This window comes from Anopheles darlingi, chromosome 3 (genome assembly GCF_943734745.1).
Source record: "Anopheles darlingi chromosome 3, idAnoDarlMG_H_01, whole genome shotgun sequence".
In the NCBI taxonomy this organism is placed as follows: domain Eukaryota; kingdom Metazoa; phylum Arthropoda; class Insecta; order Diptera; family Culicidae; genus Anopheles; species Anopheles darlingi.
In genome coordinates, this window is record NC_064875.1 from 34,838,439 (window position 1) to 34,843,438 (window position 5,000).

Sequence of the window (5,000 nt, forward strand, 5' to 3'; positions counted from 1 at the left end):
TGTTTCAGTTGTAATCTTAATATGATTAGTAGATGAAGTAAAAAATCATCATTAAACTAGGAGCACACCCCGCGCCATTTGTTTATATTATTCTTCTTATTTTGTTTGTATGTAATGTATAGGAAAACGTAGGGCAGCGTAGATTTGAGTCGATAAAAAAAAGCTGAAACGGAAAGAAAATGAGATATTAGTGCCACTCTGAAACTATGAAACGAGGAAACAAGAACGACACGGAAAACTTGGTTCAAACCAGTCCGCTCGCTAGATTTGCCAGTCTTGATAGGAAAATGATGATGAAACAGAAAAAAAAGAGAGCAAGAGAAACAAATAGAAAAAGGGAAGGAATAATTATGAATGGCAGCAAAAAGATAAAGAAAACAGTGGATCAACTAGGTGAGACCGACAGAAAATTTGTGCTCAAAAAGCGCCAACATTAAATTGCCTTGGTATTCGGCAATCGGAGTACTATTGGTGCGTTATTACTGGCAGAATGATCTGAGAGCTAATATACTAAATATGAAGATCCTCCTTATCACGTTACCGCCAACTGCATATTTGTTATGTTTGAGTTTTGACTTCTGTTTCGCCTTGAACTTCGTCTCTGCTTTCCAGGTTCGATTTTCGACCGTTTCAGTGATCAATGACGACAGGTAGTTAGTTAATTTGTTAGTTAAAGGATTTATGTCAGCCAGAGTCAGTCAGTCATCGGTGTACGTGCTTATCGAATGGTAGACACTTCCTGATTGATTAGCAATGCGTGTAAGCGTATGTTTTTGTTTTCTATTTCGATGTTTTTGGGTTAATATCGTTTTGTTAAATTTTTGACTTATTTCAAGTGTGTGTGAGTGTGCGTATGTGTAATTGTATACTTGGTGCGAATGTAATTTCGCTATCAATGAATTCGGATATAAATTATCATTTTATTTTTGCTGCTTGCGGAAACATTTATTTATTTTGTATGTTTATTTGTTTTGTTGCGTGCCCCACATAATGCAGAAAATTCTTCAAATACGTTAACGTTGATGATTTCCACTAATTAGACACCTTTATCTGGCATGCAGGTAGAAAGTGGCTACACGAGGATTGTATAAAGTAAATGAATTCAATCGTTTAACCAGCGCCTATCAGGAACCAACATTCCCCAAAGAAATATCGATATCCTTGATGGGATGGGGGAAGCGCGGGCGGAAAGGTTGTATGCTGATAGGTTCCGAAAATGGACAAGAATAGTTAGCTTATATGATAACAGCTACAGTTGTTTGTCGAATACGCCGGTAAAAATTAACTAACAGCAATTTGATTCATCTTACCGTGTGCTATAATACCGTTCGACTGTTCTGCAGCAGGGGTCGTGTATGTGCTATGTTTGTGGATATTTTTTCTGGTTTAAAAAATATGTGCCAAGGATGCTTGATTCGTGGGACAAAAGCATTCCCAACTTGCAGAAAAAATCCGTCGGATAGAAATTTAACTTCTTTAATTATCCTTGAAGTACAGAGGTATACAGATGAATTCCAATATCTGATCATACCTAATGAGATAAAAAAAGGAAAAGAAAACTCCATCAACTCCATCACTAAAAACAGCAGCGTCCACATTTGTATGCACAAATCAAACGAAACGATCAAGCCACGAGTTCATGTGTTTTTAAGTATTTTAACACGCCAAAAGAAATACAACATTCTCCGTCGATAATGCATGAAAATACCGCATGAGATGATAATGAAAATAATAATGCACGGGGATGCGAAATTAAAACGAAAACAATTAAACAATCACGAACCATCCAACTCTCACTTGACCTTCCAATAATATTTCGTTGAAATATCATCAAAAATACTTCTGTATTGAGCATACCATGCGAAATTATAGAAAAGTACGTAAGAAAAGGAAATGAACTTGTCCAAACCAAAACGAAAAGGGGACAAATATGTTTCATCGTCTTCTATGAAGTGTATTCCTTCCGTTTTATCCGCCCGTTTACGAAACTAAATCATAGCGCGTGGGAACAAAAAAGGGGAAAAACAGATGCCACCCATAATACACCCTATACCATCAGCGAGCCATCCCCTGGTTGAATTTAAACTTTTAGAAATACTGTGTTTGTAAGCATCCAACTATGTTCGCACTATATAAAAGCGATAGGTCGATCGAAATACTGCTGTCTACGTTGCGTGTAAGACCGAAATCCATCCTGGAGAAGGTTAAACACCGACTGCCAAAAACAAAACTAATAAACGACTAGTCGTTTTAGCGAACAATAGAACAGCTTCCGGCCTTACCAGAAGATAAGAACAATAGTTGGGAACAATATGCAATGCTAACGTTTTTACCCGCGGAGTTGAATTCCGTGGTTCCTGCGTTACTCGGCGCTCCACTTTTCTTCCACGGAAGCATATTCGTTCGCCTCATAAGCTAATTTCTCGAGGAACTATCACGGTGTTACTGTGGCTAAAATGTGTTGAGTGAAAACGTAACGTGTACGATAAAAAAAAATATTGCATTACAGAACGAATCCTTTATCTTCGAGTCTTTCGAGTTCTTCGACTTACGATTTGGCATTAGTTGTGGAATCGTATGGGTTTATCATACGTAGGGCAAATAGTGCTTAACACGGCATTTATATTCTGAAGAAAATTGTTGTGAAAATTGTGATATTTGCTTAGCTTTCAACTGGTCGAATATCAAAACACTATTGAATGTGCGCATTGAATTAGCTCGGATTTGCTATTTGTTAATGATGGTGCGAACGCTCAGACAAAAATAATAGAATGCGAACAAAGATAATAGAATTTATTACCAGACTTTGACAAAAAGAACCGTTTTGGCCACTGGATACTATTTCAATCATATGGAAACTACCATGACTTAACTGTTGCATCAATCCATTTTATGATTTCCTTTATTGTTTGGCAATTGTTTGCGTAGCTTTCATTGTGCTCCTTCCGATATTGTTCAGACGATAAAAAACGTCAGCCAGGGCGCCATACAATTAACCCGTTTAAAGGAACGGCATAAATATATGTTTCTATCCATCGCCGCACAATTACCTAGTACTGTTATAGCAAGACTGATATGCTGAACCATGGTTTTCACCTTTGCAATCATATGTGCCTGCCGATCATCAGCGCCATCTTCCACTGGAAGATGATAGTGCATCACTAAGATTTTGGCCAATCTCTCACCATTAAGCTTATGGTGAATCTTTTGAGAAGATTCCATCGAAAAATATCCAGCTTACATCAAATGAATCTGGTGCTCAATGACTTGTGCTATGACGCATAGAGCTTGTGCTATGACGCAAAAGAAGCTCGTGATGGATGTATTGGATTTCTACCATTCCATGAGCAACAATCTATGATGCTTTCAGGCCGATGTTAAGGGTTTCGTTCAGTTTTCCTATGAATAAAGTTTTCAGTAAATAATATAAGAGCAGGAAACAGATAATCAATAGAAACCGCATTCTATTACCATGAAAATTGTGTGATTACCGACTCCTAAACAGCCAATGTTGCACAGCTTTAGTGATTTATTCGAATAATGATTGTGCGTTGGTTTGAAATGCACCAATGCATTCAATAAGCAGAACCATTATCTAGTGCTGAAGTTGAAAACCATGTTCCCACACCTGTAGCTTCCACTCTTTGGTGAAGATGTAATTCAAAGTCTTAAGAATTATAGCTCTCCTCTACCAATCTACCAGAGAGTATGTACATAGTTGAAATTCTTTTCAAAGGGCTTGTAACAACAACGTTTCGAACTTCGATTATCTAAATATTAAATAATAATTGCATCTAATACCCCAATTTCATCTTGAACATCATTCTAATGTGCTAGTAACAAAGACAGGAATTCACTGCTGTGTTTACCAAAGCTATCATGTTTTGATAACACGTAGACTGCTTTCCTATGGAACTGAAAGTGGATGTTAGATTAGTTGTCCAACATAAAGCAGAAATTATAACATTCAAATTACCCAACTGCAATTGTAGAAAAAAAGGTAGCGCAAATAGCCCATTATCACATGAAAACAAAAGAGAGATATTGTACGATAAACCGCGTTGAAAGCATATATATTTATAATATATTTTAAGATACAACATCACTAGTTGTAGAACGCGTTGGAACGAACAGTTGAGCTACCATTCAAAATTTCACAACTTTTGTTATGTGTCACATGTTTCATGCAAGACTAGCGTTACCGCGCCAAAACCATATTTTGCTTGGTTTCCATCACCTTTAATAAGTGAGTTAGATCATTTAAAAAGGCATTAAGAAAATAGGAGCCAGTGTATAAGATAAGTTATTTGAAACCGAATGGATCATATTTGCTTGTCTTTGAGCTAACCGAATTCATGGATTAAAAAAATTTCTGTTGGTTACGTTTGCTCGTACCTTTACGGTAACGAATTCCAAACACTGATTAGAACACACTTTCAGTATTTTGTCACTGCAGATGTTTTCGTATCCTATCGAATCCATGGCTGATCCATCTGAAGCTGCGAAGTTGAAAATGCCATGGAACATAAAAAAAGGCAATATCTTATAATTAACACGAATTTAAAAGGAAACTTTCTTGTACTTCCTTCAACGTACATTCTATGTACTATCTGACTTGTACCAATTTCGCTTATATATTATAGATGGCTCTGCTGGTAAATTGGTTAAATTTATATAAAGAGCAATAACGTACTGTTGACATCTTGCTTCTTTTGTGTTTTGAGTTGAGCGGTATCATGCTCTATGTGATATTGCTAGATGTCCGCAAATGCCTTGCATGGAACCACTTTTCGGTACAAAGCTAAAATTCAATGTATTTAAAACAAATTGTTGGCTCAACAATCCACTACTTTTGTTCTGTTGATGTGTGTTTACATGTTTTGTGCTATCAAAATGATGGGTACATGACTCTAACGCAAACGAATCAAACGAACGAAATTCTTCGCGCCAAAAGCAATCTAGACTGTAGACCGCGAATGGTTCTTGCTTGTAAAAGCCAA

The 5,000-nt window shown here is 36.8% G+C and overlaps 1 protein-coding gene across 6 annotated transcripts in view; it reads left to right on the forward strand.

Moving 5' to 3' along the window:
• LOC125956353 (RNA polymerase II elongation factor Ell) overlaps nucleotides 1-5,000 on the forward strand; it is a 30,314-nt gene that overhangs the window by 21,434 nt on the left and 3,880 nt on the right. For all 6 annotated transcript variants that reach the window (XM_049688121.1, XM_049688120.1, XM_049688122.1 and 3 more), the window contains one exon: nucleotides 1-5,000. This exon is cut by the window's left edge and continues 1,825 nt beyond it; it is cut by the window's right edge and continues 3,880 nt beyond it. The gene's annotated coding sequence lies outside the window, so the exon portion shown is untranslated.